Raw genomic sequence first — 20,906 nt, forward strand, 5'->3', positions numbered from 1 at the left:
TACAAGAAAGAACGAGAGGAACTACGTCGGTAACCAGGGTCCACTCGCCATATTATTAATTGAGCTTTGTCATCACTAGCATTAGTTCCCAACCGATTTGCGAACGCGGATCCGCTACCAGTGTGAATGAGCGGTTAGTGTCCTCTGTCACAACTATTGCATATTGTCAGTATTAGTTCTTGCTCAACGCGAATGGGCCAAAGTTTCCATGCGCTTTGATTCATGCTTGGTTAGTTTTCTTGGTCACAAATGTTGTGTAATGTCATAATTAGCCGAATATTAAATTTCGATTTGATGTGTACATGTATTAATCCAGCTTAGGATTTCTTAATACTTACTCTAACATTCATTTCGGTGTTTAAATGCTTATCTAGGCTTATTTACTTAAAATCTCTTCCTTCTAATTACTATTAACGCGATAGTGTTTAGGTTCTCATGCCGCAGAATATCCGGTGTCGGCGTCGGCGTCGGCGGGACCGGAAAATCCCGGCATGCACCTGCTGACGTCACTCGTGGCGTCACGTGTGACGTACCGAGAGTAAAATGTATCCGCTATATTAGGCGGGAAAATGTTCCGCTAAATTTAGAGGAAAACGTTTCCGCTAAATTTATCGGGTCGATAGGGTCATGGCATCACAGCCACGCGTAACGTCCTATAGAATATCACACGTGACGTCAAACGTGTGACGTCACGCGACGTGACCTTGCGCGGGAATTACGAACAACCCACAACGCTCACGTGTGACGTCACGTGACACGTGACGCTACGGACTAGGCCACGCACACAAACTTGCACGTCTTAGGAACGAGCGCGGGTTTACATGAAAAGGCTTTACGGACGGCGCTCGATAACCCTATCGCATTCCACTCTTAATGAGGAAACTTAAACGTCCCCCAAGTGTTCTCTTTTTTTTTTTTTCTTCGGCCCTTGAGGTTGTGACAGATCTCCGATCGGGCTCTTTAGCCAAAAAGTTTGGAGGACCCTGTAATAAAGCAATGTAAGTCCATTATGTTCACGTCAACCGTCACTGATTGGTAGTGGAAGTCTCGCACTAATTTACGATTATCTAAAACAAATACAACAGGTTACTTTGTCCCATGCCCCGCCTCTCCCTCTTGTTTATTCATTCGTTTCGAGTGATAGACCGCGATACACTGTGATTTCAGTGTATCAGTGATACACTGAAATTAATACACTTACACAGATACACAGTGTGAGTGTACCTGTCACCATTATCGCGGTCTATTCTTGGGGATCTTCTCGAAGATCAGTGAAATGCTCATTGGTGAAGCTTCAGATACCGATCAAGGCAGCAGTTCGGCAGATTAATGCTCACGCAAAATTTACAAAGATAAATTTGTAGAAAAGAGGTTCTCAGAGTATGTTAGTTTAGCTTTCGTGGCAAGACGTTTTGATATGTTGGAAGCGAAGGTTCAGATCGTATATAAAGACGTCTCGAAGTGCTTTTAGACTTGTATTTGATGTGAAAATCTTATCGTTAGTCAGATATTTCTTGCCGATCGTTGCTGCAAAAACTGCGTTCAGGTTGAGCAGAAAGTTTTGATCACTGTTGCCATCGCTGAGGCCATCGGTGTCGAAGACTGCGACGGAGAGAGCGATCGTCTCGAAACCGCGTGCTCGCAACGCGGAAGGTAAGAGAGGAAGCTGAAGCGCGAAATGCCGAGGCCCAAGCCTGCGAGTGAGTGTGAGGGGACGCCACGCAGCCAGGTACCGTAGGCAAAGCACGTCACAGACCCACCCATCATGGCGGCCTCCCCGAACGGTGTGGATCCGAGAGTCCCGCATATAAATCGATTTATCTACGGAACTGTGGCGTCATTTACAAACCAAATTTTAGCAAAAAGATACGAACATATAATAGTCCCTAGCCGTATAGTTATCGCGTGTTTTAATTTTGGCTTGTCTTAGCCTCTTTAAACGTTATGACGGTTAGAAACACGAAAGTTATGGCGTTAAGTAGGCCGACTCATCGAGTTTTATTTTATTGCAAATGGTCCTGCGATCTCCTCTTTTACCATGTCGTCAATAAAAATAAAGCAGTGTTTTTGTGGTATCACCAAAGTAATTGCCAGTTCCAGTTCAGCGAAAGTTCAGAAACTAATATGGACGAGGTTCATAATCATTTCATGCGTTATACGACGAGTTGACTTCAGAGGGCCCCGCTGAAAAGCGGTTAGCACGACGTTGACAGTCCCTTCTTTTACAGTAGGTATTCAAGCTTCATGCATGTCCCCGAAACTGCCCGTCTCTATAAACCTTGCATATTACACTTCAAATCTCTTAATATCTGGCGCTTTCTTTCTATACTCCTGTGTTAACTAGCATTCAGCTTTAACGGGCGATCTACTTTCGCTGTACAACAAAACACGCTGCGCTTTCTTCTTCAATCACACCTTGTTACAGGTGATCATAGCGCCGCCTGCAACAAAACATTAAAAAGAACGCGATCAGTCGGCATACGAAACAGCACAACTACCGTGTTTCTACGAATCATATATATTTTTTTAGAAAGACATTTAGTTTACCCTGTATTTCGTCCAGTGGAATTTACACCGAACATCTATTATTCATCTTGCTCATCTCTATACTCTGCTGCAGGGCAAAGAAAGAACTGCGAGCTCCTCCCGCACAGCCCTGCACTCTTTCCACTTTAGCAGAACGAACGCTGGAGAGGAGGTGATGGGACCCTCCTCCTTTCCCGTCTCCTCTCCAGCGTTCGCTCTGAAGTGGAAAGAGTGCAGGGCTTTTCGGAACGAGCTTGTTCCGGGGATTCTTACCCGGCAGCAGAGTATAGCCTTTCGAGTTGGCTTTGTTCGTTGCACTACCTTTCTGGTGATCGCCTTTGCCAGTCCAATTCCAGTTTTGAGGTTGTTGAGCCCAATGCTCGCAGAGGCGTCAAATGCGAAGTACACGATGTGACGAACACCTCGCTCGTTCACGTTGATCGATCTCTCCAGCTGTTCGTCGTTCTTGTTCAACTTGGCGGATTCCTCGGCAAGGCGCGTCAGCTGGTTCCTCAAGCTTTCCTCAACGCTCCGAGGCTTGTCGAAGTAGAACCTGCCTGGAATAAAGAAAGAATGTGTCCGTTAGTTCCAGCCTGATTCCTTGTCTCAAATACGGTCAGCCTGCAAGTAATCATTCTTCTTATAACTTGAATTAATATTCGGGCGCATAATCAGGATTGCGGGACGTTATGCGTTCTCTAGTTTCTACGTGGAATAAAAACAAAATATTTATGTACACAATCAAACTCGAATTCAAATGCGTGCAATGAGTCCGACATTGTTGCAATGCTCGGGAATGTTACAGTTATTCATTACTCTGAACAAAATATTTAAGACATTGCAAAAGAAATCCATGGAACGCAAGTCGAAAACGTATGTCGACACTAGGTATAAAAAACGTGTACTATATACATTCATAAGATTCTATTCGCCTGGCCCGGGTTCTATACCCGGACCAGGCGGAGTTTTTCGGTCGCGCACCAGTCACTATAGCTGTGTTTGGAGATTTGTGTTTTTCCTTTGTTTCCCTTGCTCCACTCCTCAAGGGATTATTTTAGTCATTCTTGTCCAGCTCGCTTGCACCTTTGCATTTATTTGCATTATAATCCTAACCTTAAAACCTTAAAATGCAAGCCTTTCACCCTTGTTGGTGTAGACTAGTGGCAGCTGATAAAACCTGTTTGCTCTACTGACGTCTAACCCATGGTTAGTTCAGTTGGTAGAGAGCTCTACTGGAAATGTATATTTAGGTCTCGGGTTCGATACCCGGACCAGGCGAATTTTTTCGGTCGCGCACCGTTATTTAGCTGTGTTTGGAGATTTCTGTTTGTCCTTCAGGGATCATTTTCGAGATTTTATGTAGTATTTCTAGATGTCGTAATATTGCCGTCCTTAATTTTTTCTTGAGAATAAAACAACTACGGCAGATATTCGGCTGAAATCACTGTTAACACAAAATATGTTATATAGCTGGCACCAGCCGCGTTTTCTTGTTCTTGGACGGAACCAGCAAACGGGAGTGCCACCCGAACGCTGACGGAGCGCTCGTCTTCTCAGCGATTGGACGCGAGTGCCAGACTAGCGTCATGCTGAGTAGGTACTTAATATTCCTGCAGGTTCCGTCACGTGACAAAACACCAGACTCCGGCTACTCCGGCGATGCGTGTTACTCCTACGAGGGCTAAGCGAGCGAGCTTTCCAGTTCAGCATTCCTTCCAAACGCGCGCGCTTGTTCTTTCACTTTTTTTTTTTTAAAGCAATAGCGTTAAGGCTCTTGTGTCGCAGAAAAGCCGGTGTCAGTGACGTGCTGTGAAAATCCGGATTGGTCGATACGGTCATGACGCCACAGCCACATGACTTCGCGCGGGAATTTCAAACAACCCACAAACTTTCACGTGAAATGTGAGGTGCCGCGTGGAACGAAAGTGGTTAAAAAACATGACACGTAAGTGAATTAAAGGTCGCCACATGGCTGAAATAATTTGACTTTATAAAGTTATTCATTTGACTTACAGGAGCGATGGAACAATTTTTTGTATTGTGCGCAAATACCTCATTGAACGGAACCCAGACATTGATGACCTATCAAGCACTCGTTTGTTTTTCACCACAGGCAGAAACAGTCGAACAAAAAAAATTAAAGAAAAACGAGCAGCGTTCACCCCTCAACTCGCAGCCATAACAAACGGCCACATGATCTGCAGCCAAATATATGCCGCCAAAGTTAATCATAACCACGCGCTGAGGTCGGAAAAGAGCATGTCACGCGCTGAGCTCCAGACATTGTTATGGTTCGGCCATTGTTGTCATTGCAGCGATTGTACACGGACCGCTACCCGAACGTTTCTCGAGCTGTTGATTATCACGAGCAGAAATCTAGTGCTCACGCAATGCTCGGATTAAATCTATGAGCCGCGTTTAAATGTCGCCACTAAAGGATGCTGAGATCCCCCAGTTACGACATGAAGTTCTGGGAAGGAGAGATTCATAGAAAACGCTCGCTTTTGTCCTTGAAATTACACCGCAAAAAAAGGGAATTTCTTGGCCAGTGGCGTTGTGTGTCAGTATCCTTGAGTCGCAGTACTGCCAGTAAGCTCCTATAAAGTGAAAAAACATTCCAACTGAATATCGTTTCACGGCCCCTTCAGAGAAATATTTGAAGAATTTTAGGCGGGATTCGAACCCATGACCCTTCGGTTGCGAGACAAACACGCAACTCACTAGGCCACGCAAGGCACTTTCTCTTTATTGTGTAAAAACACACAAAACACGCCGAACACAAGAAAACAAAGGTTAAAACGCCAAGGGCTCAAACTTGGACCCGTTGGCGGTGATAAACCTTTTTCATACCCATTAGCCTATCTTGCAGGCCAGTAGATTCAGGGGGGGTCTCTGTTTTTTCAAGAACACTTTTGACCTAAATTGCAAGCTCAATGAAGAATACACCCGCTGATTATGGTTGGACGTCAGCGTGTCGCACCACCAAGCGTGATCGCCATAGACTGTACAGCCCTAGCGCCATAAACATGTCATATGGCACGTTGTCCCCCTTCTCGATAGGGAGAAATATAGTGGTGAAATAGTCAACGCATAGATCTTTTTTCAGGGTACGCTGTAAAACATCCCAATAAAAAAGAGCGTCCCAACAATGCACGAACACGTGTTCGATAGTTTTCTGCTGTCGGCAAAGGAGGTAGTTTACGCCCCAAGGGAAGTACAACCCACGCTTCAAAAGCCACACCTTCACTGGCAGAGTGGAGCTGTGCAGCCAAAAGAAAAACGTTTTGATAGCCGGCCGGCACACCAATTCTCTTAACACGGGCTAGTATATCTTGTCCAGGCCCAGAGACGTACCGCAAATGATACAGTGGCACAGGAAAAAGGACATCAAGAAGGTTTCGCGTCAGTCTTTTCCACGTGACAGTCGCCAAATACCCAAGTGAAAATCTTGCATTAAAAAAAAAATCCAGATCCTCCTTTACGAAACAAACTAGTTTTGCCGGGGGGCCAAACTCTGAAGTCATAACAAAATACTGTAGGGCTTCTGTTAGGCGGGGCTGTATCATAACTAGCAACAGTGGGTTTTGTTGATCCCACGAAAAAATAAAACGAGGAACAGTTTTTCAAACAAAACGATGGGCAAGCTTGGCCCCCTTTTAAGGACTCGGCGGAAGAGGTTATAACCACACATGGGTTTACTATCCAACGATCAAACAAACAGTGAAACGACTCTGTACATCTTCTGGATGCAGCTCCTCGTACACCACAATACTTGCAGGGCACACCATAGCTTTGAGGTTAAAAATACATTACATACAGTCGCGCGAGTAAAATCAACAAAGTGCGGTTACGCCACCGAGATGTCTTTTTCTTAAGGTCTTCGACGACGCTCTCCGAATATGGTGTTGTGCTCTTCACGTGCTGCAACGGGGCTCATAGGTACTTGCACGAAACAGTGTTCCATCTTTTCCCTTCAAACTGCGCTGGCGTTGTAGCCCTCGCACCGTGCTATAATCAAGAGCATTTATCTAGGTTAACTACAGCCCCGTTGCCCTACACAACGAAGAGGACAGCTTTAAAACTTCAGTAACACTTCTCTTGTCAACACAAAATAACGCAATGTTCTCCGCGAGGGACAACACTTTCCTTTCAATACAACCTATAAAAAAACGCTTACCTTCTGGCTTTTAGTCACACTTAAACGAAATGGCACTAAATTCAATATGAACAATAACGAGGAGGAGGGACATCCCTGCCTTACAGGGGACGACACCGGTATTTTTGGGCTTAAACAATTAATGCCAGGTGCACCACCTTGGTGGTGCACCTGGTGAACACCATACGGATCCCCTCAAATATAACCCAACATTCGCCCTTTTTCAAACAGCCGAAATAGCATCATGGTGAACACGATCAAAAGCCTTCTGCACGTCTACTTGGATCATTGCTACTTGGATCATTGCTACTTGGCCGCTGTCACTACCAACACATCCTAAAACTGTCCGCGCTACAGGAATTATTTGACTGCATTGATCTGCCCCTAATCCCACAAGTTTGGTGCTCCCCGACTAAATCTCGAATAGCGTGCTGCAACCAGTCTTGGGTAAGTTACTTTTAAAAAGTAATTCGTTACAGTTACAGTTACTTTCAGAAAAAAGTAGCGAAGTTACCGTTACAGTTACCGCAACAAAAGAGTAACTCGTTACAGTTACAGTTACTTTTAAAAAGTAACGACGTTACTTTTCAATTACTTTTCTATAACACAAAAAGAAAGTAGAAAAAACTAGAAAACGCCCTTCACCAAGTTTTATTGCATAGAATTAAAAGTACGCTTTTTACTTCATATTGTAACTTGGTAGAAGTTGATTCTCGAAATTAGTGTTTGAAAATTTCCACGCCAGAGTAGCGGCGCAAATCAAAATGCGAAACATGCGCTGTGCGGAGTACTGGCGCTAATCAAAATACGAAACATGCGCAGTGCCCTCCGCGTGTAAAAGAAAAACCACAACGTAGATAGTGCTTCTAGACACTAAGATGTAAAGGCTCGTACACACAGAAGGCTGGATCACACAGACCCGTTCTCTTACGTTACGTTACGAAACGTCATGGGAAAATCTGTGGTTCGTATTAAGCGTGGCTACCAACTCAAGGAGATAGCCTGGCACGCGACATTCGACACGAATTTTTCGGTGACGACGAGCTACGATGGTGAGTTACCGTGGCAACCAAGGACACAAGGCTCGTCGTAACTAGGGTGCCTCAATGTCGTAACGTAAGGAATTGAGCTTGGTTCAACTTTCCACACAGCACCGTTTTCTTACGTAACATCTAAGTCACCGAAACATTCGCGTCTCGAATGTCGCGTGCCAGGCTATTTCCTTGAACTGGTAGCCACGCTTAATACGAAGCACGCATTTTCCGGTGACTTTTCGTAGCGCAAACGTAAGAAAATGGGTCTGTGTGAACGAGCCTTAAGTGTTCAGTTACAAAGTTCAAGCGCGTGCGTAATGATAACTAGATTTTTTTTTTCATGAAGTCTGCACGTGGCTATATGCGGGTCGTGACTCGTGAGAAAGGACGTATTCACAAGTTTGTGCAAGGTAAACTTGACACTCGAAATGTCGGAATAGACGTTTTGAAAAGTGCAACGAAAATCTGAATTGTACGTCGAGTCTCGTTCAGTGATATATTGTTCATAAAACACTGGAAAGTAACGACAAAAGTAACGTCGTTACTCTCATCGTTACCTCAGAAAAAAGTAATAGAACTACAGTTACAAGTTACATTTTTAAAAAGTAACTCGTTACAGTTACAAGTTACCAAAAAAGTAACGAAATTACAGTAACGCGTTACTAGTAACGCGTTACTGTAATTTCGTTACTTTTTTGGTAACTTGTAACTGTAACGAGTTACTTTTTAAAAATGTAACTTGTAACTGTAGTTCTATTACTTTTTTCTGAGGTAACGATGAGAGTAACGACGTTACTTTTGTCGTTACTTTCCAGTGTTTTATGAACAATATATCACTGAACGAGACTCGACGTACAATTCAGATTTTCGTTGCACTTTTCAAAACGTCTATTCCGACATTTCGAGTGTCAAGTTTACCTTGCACAAACTTGTGAATACGTCCTTTCTCACGAGTCACGACCCGCATATAGCCACGTGCAGACTTCATGAAAAAAAAAATCTAGTTATCATTACGCACGCGCTTGAACTTTGTAACTGAACACTTAAGGCTCGTTCACACAGACCCATTTTCTTACGTTTGCGCTACGAAAAGTCACCGGAAAATGCGTGCTTCGTATTAAGCGTGGCTACCAGTTCAAGGAAATAGCCTGGCACGCGACATTCGAGACGCGAATGTTTCGGTGACTTAGATGTTACGTAAGAAAACGGTGCTGTGTGGAAAGTTGAACCAAGCTCAATTCCTTACGTTACGACATTGAGGCACCCTAGTTACGACGAGCCTTGTGTCCTTGGTTGCCACGGTAACTCACCATCGTAGCTCGTCGTCACCGAAAAATTCGTGTCGAATGTCGCGTGCCAGGCTATCTCCTTGAGTTGGTAGCCACGCTTAATACGAACCACAGATTTTCCCATGACGTTTCGTAACGTAACGTAAGAGAACGGGTCTGTGTGATCCAGCCTTCTGTGTGTACGAGCCTTTACATCTTAGTGTCTAGAAGCACTATTTACGTTGTGGTTTTTCTTTTACACGCGGAGGGCACTGCGCATGTTTCGTATTTTGATTAGCGCCAGTACTCCGCACAGCGCATGTTTCGCATTTTGATTTGCGCCGCTACTCTGGCGTGGAAATTTTCAAACACTAATTTCGAGAATCAACTTCTACCAAGTTACAATATGAAGTAAAAAGCGTACTTTTAATTTTATGCAATAAAACTTGGTGAAGGGCGTTTTCTAGTTTTTTCTACTTTCTTTTTGTGTTATAGAAAAGTAACTGAAAAGTAACGTCGTTACTTTTTAAAAGTAACTGTAACTGTAACGAGTTACTCTTTTGTTGCGGTAACTGTAACGGTAACTTCGCTACTTTTTTCTGAAAGTAACTGTAACTGTAACGAATTACTTTTTAAAAGTAACTTACCCAAGACTGCCCAAGACTGGCTGCAACCTACTAGCTAAAATGAGCGCGCAAATTTTATTGTCAACATTTTACAATGTAATGGATCGGAACTCTGTTACACGTTTTGCCTACGTAGCCTAGGTCGTCTTTGGTGTCAACACAATATTCGTCCGTGCAAAAGAATGCGGCAAAGCCCTACGGGTGTACACTTCATGAATCACCTCTAAAAAAAGGGGGAGGGGGAGAGTGCATTCTTAAATTCCTTAAGAAATTATCCGCTAAATCCATCAGGCCAAGGTGTTTCCCGGGACGACAAGCCATCAAAGGCACGCTCACTCTATTCGAGGGTGATCGGCTCTTCCAATCGTTCTCTTACATCATCCGATAGCTACGGTGCTCGTTCCAGTAACGCTGCGAGCTTATCTTCGTCTAAAGTAACATCATGTGTGTCATGTCACTTGATATTAATCACCCCGCTAAATTTAACGGGGAAGTTGATATAACTTCAGGTGATAAAACGTGGTCACGTGACCTCGATTTTCCTCACTAAATTTGGCGGTAAAATTGGCTTCACGTGAGGTAACATTAGACGTCACGTGACATCAGTTCCTTCTATAAATATAGGAAGAAAATTAACGTCACGTGATTTGAGGTCCCATGACTTGGTCACGTGAGTTGTATTTCCCTGCTAAATTTAGAGTACAGATTGAGATCACGTGAAGTGCCAAGAACGGGGTCAGTTGGCACTGAAGCATTATGAGAAACAGCAAGCAAAAGAACAGACATAAGAAGGGCAGTACAACAGGCGAGCACTCGACTGTTGTGCTTGTCTTCATGTTCGTTTTTTGCGCGCAGTTTTTCATTCTGTCTCCACTGAATTTAGCAGGGATATTGGTGACGGTCCTCCAAGATTGTTTTCTCGTGGAATTCGGCTTATAAACCACATTCTGTGTTAAACATTCCGAGGAAACATAAGCACTTCTTATGAATTGTGTATGCAAAAGCATGAATGCCATTCTTCCGCACCCTAAGTTCGTCTGCTGCGTACTGGCGCGGACAGCCACCTTTCGCTACTGCCGAGGTAGCGGCCGACGGCCCAGCGCGCGCTCTCGTGAAGTGGCCGCGCCGCGCTGAGCTCGGCCGTGCAGCCTCTCCTGCGCTTGCCAGTGCGAGCTCGCCGCGTTTTCCCCCTTTTCATCGAGGACGATCCTCCTTGTCCTCCTTCTGCGTCGCGCCCCCCGCCGCCATGTCTGAGTGAGGCCCACAAGGCGCACCTACGCGCGTGCCTGCGTGCCAGGCCGTACTTGTTCGCTATTGCATGCAGCAAACTAGAGTTTTTTTTTTTAATAAATATGAAGGCCATTTATTTTTTATTGCACTTGGTTTAGCCGTTCAGCCCGTTCCGCCCGTTCAGCCGATGATCGCACAGGAACAGAAAGAGAACAAAATGCACGACCTCTCGCTCTTGGCACTGTTTCATTTGCTTCATCAGTCCGTAACGTTGGTTGCGCTCTCAACTTAGGTTAAATAAAGCGATTTTTAGATCTTAGGGTTTTACAAGCCCAACGAACTAAGGTCATCTGGCACGCCCCAGCCAAAAAGTAATCGCAGATTCATTTATACCAACTGCAGATATTTTGATGTGCAACCAAAATCTCAGATTGACCTCCGTCAGATTGCGGGCACCTCGGCCGGCCCGCCAAACAGGGATTCATAGGAGAGTGCACTGGCTCATAGTCACTAAAGTGTTTTAATGTCTCATGTTTCGGTTTCATACCATTGCCACTTAAAAGCCACTGAGGTGGTTGGGAAACAAAATACAGTTGAGCCATTCCAACAAGTCACAGTATGATTGTGAAAATGATTTCTGCAATCGATAAAATCATTCAATTGTTTTAGCATACCTGACGGCATCGCAAATGGCTGAATCTCTTTCATGGCGCATTTCATTTGGATCGGGCCAGGCATGTATACCCACGCACGGTCGAACTTGTGCAAAAGTAGTTGTGCTGCACCCGCAGCCTCGCGCTTGATGTTCTGACATCTCTGACTCGCTCACTGCGGGCATCCAGGCATCTGGCACCCAAACATCTAGCTCTTTTTCTGTGTTTCACGTGGCGTTGCAAGCGGCACACGACAGCAACTGCACACCAAGCCATTCTTGAACTCTTGTCGCCATCTGTATTTTATATGAAGAAACTGCAACTTGCCGTAACTCAATGGGAAATGTTTTAGCTCTTATACAAAACCTCACGTGTAAATATCGATATAAAAGTTCTCAAAAAATGAAGGACGTTTACAAATCCCTATAATGCCGAATTAGAAAGCAGCTCTTGAGGAGGAGGAGGAGAGGGTGCGGAGAAAAGGGTACCCTCTCCTCCTCCTCCGTACCTTCCCCTTCTCCCCTCCCCCTCCCTCCTCTGCTTCTCCCCCGTTCATCCTCCCCCTCCCACTCCTCCCCTCCCTCCCTCCCTCCTCTCTCGTGATGTCACTTGTGACCCTAGTGAGCCTCGTGACGTCACTTGTGACCTTCGTGACGTCACTCCTGACGTCACGAAGGTTACACGTGAAGTCCTCGTGAAGGCCGCTGTGAAGGTCATGACCATCGTCGTGACCTTCAGTCGTGACCCTCGTGACGTCGCATGTGACGTCACGTGTAACGTCATTATAAAAAACGTCCCATAATGCAACGGGCGATTACGCCAATGGTGGCGGCGACGGCGACGCCGCTCAAGCCGGAAACGGGCGCCCAAGAGATGCGCTCTAAAATGTAATATCGAAGGAACCCTCGTAACTTCATGTCTCATATTTCCGATGAGTTGACGTGATTCTAATTTTATAGGACAATGAAATATTACCATTTTAAATTTTATTTTAGAGCGCAGCTCCTAGGCTCCCGTTTCCGGGTTGAGCGGCGTCGCCGCCGCCGTCGCCGCCGGCGTAAACGTGCGTTGCATTATGGGACATTTCCCATAATGACGCCACACGTGACGTCACGTGTGACGTCACGAGCGTTAATTTTTTTTCGCTAAACTTAGCGGAAACTTTCTCCGCTTAATTTTGCGGGAAAAGCTTTCCGCTAAATTTAGCAAATAATGTTCCCGCTAAATTTAGCGAAAAAAATTCCCCGCCAAATGTAGCAGGGCAATTTGGGTCAGAACTTCAGCTTGGGCGAGTTGGTTATTCATGATACTGCTTCACAGCGCACAATTGTATCTGATCTTGTGCGCTGTGAAGCAGTATCAGGACAATTTTACCCTCGTGACGCCACACGTGGCGCCACTGAAACCGGAAAACTTTTCCCGCTAAATTTAGCGAAAACATTTGTCGCCAAATTTAGCGGAAAAATTTCACCCTCGTGACGTCACACGTGACGTCACGTGAATGAATGTGACGTCACGTGAAATTTAGTGGACAAGCTTTTCCGCTACATTTAGTGGAAAATTCTACCCGCTAAATTTAGCGAGACTTCACCTCACTTGACCTTAGCACCAATTCCGTTTCTCCGCCAAATTTAGCGGGGAAATTTTCGCTAAATTTCCCGCTAAATTTAGAGGCAAAAAGTTCGTAACTTTCTCGCTAAATTTAGCGGGAATATTTACCCGCTAAATTTAGCGAGGAATTTTTCGATAAATTTAGCGGGATATTTAGCACAAATTTCCCGCTAAATGGGAGGGGGGCAGGAGAGGAGGGTATGGAGGGTATGGAGGGGGAGGAGGGGCACACCCCATCCTCCGTACCCTCCCCCCCCCCCTCCTCAAGAGCTGCGCTCTAATTCGGCATTACAGAGAATTGTAAACGTGTTTTATTTATTTTTTTTTATTTACATATCTGTCCAGTTTGTTGCTTATTTTTCTTACTTTATTATATGCGTAAGTTATCATGAACAATTGGACGTTCTAACGGTGATGACTTGAGCGCGTTGATACCATATTCGGAAAAACAGCCTGGAAAAAACTTTTTATTTCTTCCCTAAGCTCAGGCTGTTTTTCCAAGAATGAACGTTATGTCAAGTAAACAAATTCAATATTAGATATTAGGGTCTATTAAAACAAAAATAATAAACTAACAGCTATAAATGGACGTAACATTAATACATTAAAGTATATCCAAAAAGTTGTTCTTTCATTTGACATTAACTTTAACACTGTAAAATATATGAAAAAAGTCATAAAACGTCAAAAAAGAAGCAAAACGGCCTGCCCGGTTGGGTTGCACCTTAAAGGAGCGATGCAACAATTTTTGTACTTTGCGCAAATACCGCTTAAAACGAATCCCTAACGTTAATGACCTATGAAACACGCGTTCGTTTTTCACCCCGCGCAATAGAAGTCCCAGAAAAAAATTAAAGAAAAACGAGCAGCATTCACCCCCTCAACTCGCAGCCAGAACAGGCGGCCACGTGATCTGGAGCCGATTATATGCCGCCAGTGTTGATCATAGCCACGCGCTGGGGTTGGCAAAGCGCAGGACACGCGCTGAGTTCCAGACATTGTTATGGCTCGGCTATTGTCGTCGTTGCAGCGATTGGACACGGGTCACAACCCGAATGCTCCTTGAGCTAGCAATTATCACGAGCCCAAGTCGAGTGCCCACGCAATGCTTGGGTCCAATCTATGAACCGCATTCAAATATCGTCACTTGGGTGTACTGCGATCCCCGAGTTACGTCATCAAATTTTGCAAAGGAGAGATTGAATGAAAATGATCGCTTTTGTTCTTGAAATTACACCGCAACAAAGGAGTTTCTTGGCCAGTGGCGTTGCGTGTGAGTATCCTTGAGTACCAGGTGTGCCAGTAAGCTCGCGTCAAGTGAAGAACATTCCAATTGAATATCGTTGCACAGCTCCTTTAAACAGACTCCCGCGCTGTAAAATTGGGCATTGTTTAAGAAGCAGAAATACTGCAATGCCCAAATCGACTGTTTAGGTTGGCACGCTTTTCACGACCTCGTCCTGTGTAAACATGGCACAGCACAAAATGAACTCACCTATGCAAAGCGGCGGTGGCGCGGACCAGTTTCCGTCATAGTTGCACCTGATGCTTTGTTCTCCGCGGAGTTGAAATCCCGATCTGCAAGCGAAGCTCACGTTGTTTCCTACTCTGTAGTTGTTTTCCAGCTTGATGCCGTTGTCAGGAGCCCCTGGATCGAGGCAGAAGCTTTTCTCCCTAATCGATGCTGCAAGGAAAATTTAAAGTAAGTACAGTAAAACCATCCTTAGTCCCATGTTTCGTCACAAATTATTTTCTTATACTCCCTTTTAAGGAGAAATCCTGACAACGAGGACATGCGCTATGGCGACAGAGTGTCTAAGCGCGTGACTAAAACTTCTAAACTATGGGTTTAAGGGAAGAGGGGCGATTGAAGGGACACGGATCTTCCCAAATACTTAATTTAAAGTGCCTATAAATGACACGTATGTCAAAAAATTTTTTTTCTTAAATAAACATATTTTTTCAGTAGAATATTTACGCCGCAAAACTCAATTCGGATAAAACTATGCTCTGCCCTCGCCCCACTGCAGGCCCCATATACATCCTGCCTGGGCAGTTTCAAACATGTTTTGGCAGTTCTTTGTCCTAACAAACTCCCGCGATCAAAAGATAACGGGAGAGAAAAGTCTGGGGACATTTTTAAAGGTACATTAGCTCTCCCCATGGTGTCCAGCGGTGTTTGAGAGGCCATCCAATGTTTCTGGTGGTGGCTGAGGGGGCCGTGGAATTACCGTGACGAGCAAAGTATAAATACAGCTCTAATATCGGTTGGTATGTCTGAGATTGGCCCATTTTCACAAAGAATTCAAAGAAAGCATGCGCAATAAGTTCGGCGCAAGTATGCCGCGACTGTGCTACTTCTCGCTAAGGGCTACATCGCATCTATCGGTTATTTCTTGGTCCATCACTCGCATCGCATCGTCTACTGTTGCCCAATTATTAAAAAGACACTGACACACCACAAGACATTTTTTTACCATGCAATTTAATATAATGCTAGGATACTACCCAACCTATATTTGTTACAGAGTCACGTATATTTTTAATAAAACCAAGATTATGCAACTGTTCGAAACAGAACCCGAAACATGAGCACGGAGGCTCATGGCCGTGACATGTGGACGATGTGGCCCAAGGAGGAGGGAGATATGTAGAGGTGGAGAGAGTTGCCGGAAGTCACGTGAGTATCACTCTCTTCTCTGTTTGTTTGTTTTTTGTTGTTTTTTTTTTTTTTTCTCGTTTTTTTGGCGTGTGAAGTAGACGACGAGGACGTTAGGGGCACCGTTTGTCGTGCGATTGTTTCGCACTTATTTCCGTCCCGCTCGCTGTTTTGTGCTTGAAGATCGATTGGCCGGTGCCACCAACGGCAGCTCGGAAGTAGTGGCGGCCCCTTGACCGTCGGAACGTTGGTCTCCGTGCGCCATCATCGCGTCGTCCAGCCCGCGGTACGTCTCCATATTGAGAATGACGTAGAATACGTGTATTTCCTGTGATATGTGCAACATTCTTTTTTTTTCACTCATTGTCTTTGCAGATTTTTGGAAGCCACAAAAAAAATTGTGTTATATTTTGTTTTTCTATTTTAATAGTGAACGTGTCCTTTTCATGACTCAAGACTTCGAATATATTTCGAACGTTAGTTTGCACAGCTCGTGAACCTGGAAAAAAAGTGAGCGCACCTCAAACAAGACAATTCTCAACCGGCTGTTTTCGGGCTGAAAAAAAAAACGCATTTCGAGCCACAATTTGTTTACTGCGTGGTTGGGCTGTCATTAGTCATGTTTGAACAACAACCTCGGCGAGCATAGATACCCTGTCAGTGCTCTTGAAAGACCAGTTGTCTCTTGGTGCTTCGCACGTGTAGTGTCCCGCTGAAGGCTGGCCTCTACCGCTGTCATCGCTTTAACCATGAACTCGAAGAAAACTAGCAATGATTACACTTTCCCTATCGGGACCCAACGACGCGCGAACGGAGAAACGCGTGCCCTACGACACATGCTACGTACGTAAGGATCCCCGAGGACTCCTAAATATAAGCGGGAGAAGCGAGTGCAGTGACGGTGAAAGTCTTATTAACCAGGTAAGAAGGCCAGAGGGTTGTATCTTCAAAATTACTTAAAGAGGCAAGTCGCAGATTGAACGCGAGTGTCAGCGTTCAGCGTTCGGCCGGGGCTCGAGTCCAATCGATGATGACACGAGTCTCGGACGAACGCTGACGCCGAACTGGTGCCCAACTCGTGTCCTGCGCTTACCTCTGGTACGTGACGTACTAAATGACGCGCCACGACTCTGCTATTTCGAAGGTAGTTTAGAACCCGCATCCTCGCAACCCCAATGTCCGAATTTCCATTCCGTTTCCCAACCCCCTTGGGGTATAGGGTAGCGGGTATGAGAATACTTGCTCTTCTAGAACATCTTGTCCGAAAATTGGGACTTTTATCAAACCGTCCCGTGTTCCGCGCGTACCGCACGACCGGAGACTTTGAGGCATGCTTTTAAGCGCGTGCTTCAAATTAAGGCTCCGGCAGTGCGGTACGCGGAACACGGGAACGGTTTGCTAAGTTCCCTCTGGGTGAAAGCTTGCCAACTGTTATATTATGGGATATGTCTGCGCTTTCCTTGACGGTTGTTGGTTAGTCGCCTATACCAATCATGAGTCTGCATAGGTCTCGCCAAGCAATTTTAATGCTTTTCCCCCGCAACTTACGATGGTGAACAGATTGATTGATTAATACATTGATTGGTCAGTTGCTTAATTGACTGATTATTGATTAGTTTGTTGACTGCATCTTTTATAAATTATGTGTTGATTAACTGATTAATTGATACATTGATTGGCTCCGGACTCATTTTAGATTTAGTGATCGGTTTGGCTGATTAGGGGGTTAACTGATTGATTGATATTTTTGAATACTTATCGAGTGATTGCTTGATTAGTTGATTTATTGATCGATCGATCTATATCTGAAGTTCAGTGCTCACCCTCCGAAACGCAGCGGGCCACGTCGCCTCCCCACTGACCGTCGCTGAAGCACTGGCGCTCTGGAGAACCTAGTAGGCGGTAGCCTTGGAAGCAGTGGAAGGACACCGTCGATCCCACCGCGGTGGAGCTGCCCGTCATCCAGCCGTTGTCGGGGGCCTTTAGCGCACCGCATTGAATCACTGTGGCAGAAAAGCAGAAGATTGTGATATGAAGAATTGTGAGAAATCTTGAAGAATCGGTGGGTCGGGTGCGTTCCCATACAAAAATGGTCTATGGACGTCTATGGAAAATCCTATGGTGAGCTATCACCTTCTATGGCCCTCTATGGTCAGCCATTAGAAACCATAAAACACGCTATAGCCACCTATAGAAAAATGTATGTCTTCAAAGCTTTAGAATCTCGACCATTCCGATTTCTATACCTGGCTATAGAATAATTTATGACTACGCAGCTATAGACTCGTGACTATTCATTATTCTTTAGCGAGCTATAGAAATATGTATGACCTTGATGCTATAGATTCGCGACTATTGAATGTGCTTTAGCCGGCTATAGAGTGGTGTATGTCCCTAAATCTATAGAATCGCGACCATTGAATTTTCTTTAGCCTACTCTATAGCGTTTTATGTCACCAAAGCTATAGGCCTCTGACCTTTCAATGTTCTTTAGCCGGCTATAGAGTGGTGTATGTCCCTAAATCTATAGACTTGCGACGATCGAACTTTCTTTAGCCGTCTCTATAGTGTTTTATGTCACCAAAGCTATAGGCCTCCGACCATTCAATGTGCTTTAGCCGACTATAGAGTGGTGTATGTCCCTAAATCTATAGAATCGCGACCATTGAATTTTTTTTAGCCGACTCAATAGTGTTCTATGTCACCAAAGCTACAGCCTCCGACCTTACAATGTGCTTTAGCCGGCTATAGAAGGATGTATGTCTCCCGAGCTATAGACTCGCGACCATCCAATTTTTTTTGTCGGCTCACTGGTTTGCTTAGGCTATAGGCCCGCAACCCTTTTTTTATTTTCTTTTATTGAGATGTACGAAGGTGGAAGAGAGTCATTCTTGCGCTCGATCGGGGCGAGAATTTTCTTCAGCCAGGTTAACGGGGCGTACGTCGCCGAGGCTATACGCCCGCGATCACGAAAGCGTCCTTAGCTGCCTATAGGACTATTGCAGTTTTGCCGGCTGCTTTCCCTGCGCATAGCCTTATTTCGGCGTTGACGTCATCTCAATTTTCCGTTTTTTAGCTCTAATTATCGGTCGTTTCCAGTGTGTTTTGTAAGTATATGTATTTCGTAGCGCACCTTCTACTTTGTCCGTGTCCCTGCCATGTTTGTATTTCTTTCTGCCTGCTGTGTTAAATATATTTAATGTTTTTTTTTGTGTATATTTCGTCGTTCTTGACGCGGCGTCAAGAACGCTGCTTACGCCACTACAGAGGTGAGCTTTACTCTTGTCACGACGGTTTATCGCCCTATAAAGCCGTCTATTGAACTCGTATAAAGTCTCGAGAGGGCGGTTTCGAATGCCGGTGCACGTGTCATCGGTGTAGGTAGAGCAACGACGGAGCAATCGCGACGCGAGTGCTGACTGCGCCTCGATCTGGCCGGCCGCGCTCGCTCTGTGGAAATGTAAGCTTGGGACTCTCGAGCCTCGTTAGCTTACTGAAGATGCAAGACACTACTTGGTCGTCGCGAATCCTTTGCCCTTCGAATGGCTTCGAAACCGTTCCAGCGCCCGGCGTAATATACCCTACACAGCGTCCTCCAACAACCGTTCGCACAGCATCGGAACCCTCCGTCTGCGAGCGCCGGCGGTTCGCCGTCGCGGGGATTATGTTCGCGGGAGTTCATGTTCGCGGTGTTTCATGTTCACCGCAGGAGTTCATAAAATGCTCTCATTCAAGTCGCAACGATAAATCGTCGGCGCTCGCAGACTGCCAGTAGGCTCCAGAAAGGTTGCGATGCTGCGCGGGTGATCGCTGACAGGCGCTGCTGCCTAGGGTACGCCGAGCACTGGAACGTTTTCGCCGGCGTTCGCAGGACAAAGGATCTCAACGACAAAGCAGCGCCCTGCATCATCAGCAAGTTAACGCTGCTCGAGAGTCCCACGCTCGCAATTTATCAGAGTGAGGCGCAGTCGTCTCTCATTTCGCGATTGCTGCGTCATTGCTCTGACTAAACAACTGACAATTCTCTCGAGACTTCATGAGCGTTAAATCAACGCGCCTATAGCGCGATAGAGTGTCGTGACAACAAAAAAGCTTACCCCGGCAGGGGCGTAAGCAGCGGTGCAATGTTCGTCAACGCCCATGTCGAGAACGGCGAAATATACAAAAATAACAGCCGAAAAAAAAAGTAATATCATTAGGCACGCGCTACCCTAGGTGCGTCCTATTATCTCTCTGTTCTGCGAATTCAACAAATCAGCAAGCGCTGTGGCTAATTTCTCTTCTTTTTCTTTAAATTATGAGACATTAAACTCATTGAAGCTTCTTGGAGCACACATCCCCACCATGAGTCATCATGGTGCTCAGAGATTGTAATTGATGGCAGTGATATAGACTGAACTCACGGATGAAAAACGTATTACGGCACAAATTTCTTAAACCACGCAATCATAGATGCCACAACGATGCAAAGATTCCCAAAATTGACGTTTAAAAATGCGAACCTAACAGTGTACACACAACTCAAAAGTGCTTGGTAAATAAGTATACATATGTATATTTATTTATTTATTTATTTATTTGTGGACATCCTGCGCAAAGAAAAAGTATTCGCCATTAATTATTCATTTTAAATTATAATATGGGCTACACGGCGTAAAATATGATATCTAAAACCTGCCTCGTTTTGGGTCACTTCTGGGAAGCGCAGGTTTAGAAAGAAGTCCAAAAGCTGGGGGGCCTTCATGGAGCTGTCCTGTTCACTCGGTAGTGACAGCAGAGTAGACGCTATGCGTGTTTGAGGCCAATCATGTCTCCGGTTAGGGTCCCGTGACAACTGTCTCGAAGCTGGTGATAACGCTGGACACGGCACCTGCCTTAAGCCCAAGGCCACACATAGCATCCACTGCACTATCAACCTTGGCTCGAACCGTCAACAGGATATAAGTGACACATTCTCTCGCTGTGTTCATTGTTGGTATGCCCCTGAGGATTAGTCTTTGTGATCGCACCCCCGTTCTGGCCTTGAAGGAGCTCTGTTTTTCAATTTTTCTGTTTTCTCTCTCTCCCTAAGCTAAAAGCATTGCAGAAGGTGCGGACTCGGCGGACCAATCAACCGTAGACTTTCTATCGCTTCACTCCGCTC

At 45.3% G+C, this 20,906-nt stretch overlaps 1 pseudogene; it reads right to left on the reverse strand.

Moving 5' to 3' along the window:
* The window catches only part of LOC115309215, a 144,100-nt pseudogene that overhangs the window by 51,495 nt on the left and 71,699 nt on the right, over positions 1 to 20,906 (reverse strand).

Source organism: Ixodes scapularis, unplaced genomic scaffold (assembly GCF_016920785.2).
Source record: "Ixodes scapularis isolate PalLabHiFi unplaced genomic scaffold, ASM1692078v2 PGA_scaffold3__209_contigs__length_174095766, whole genome shotgun sequence".
NCBI classification, from domain to species: domain Eukaryota; kingdom Metazoa; phylum Arthropoda; class Arachnida; order Ixodida; family Ixodidae; genus Ixodes; species Ixodes scapularis.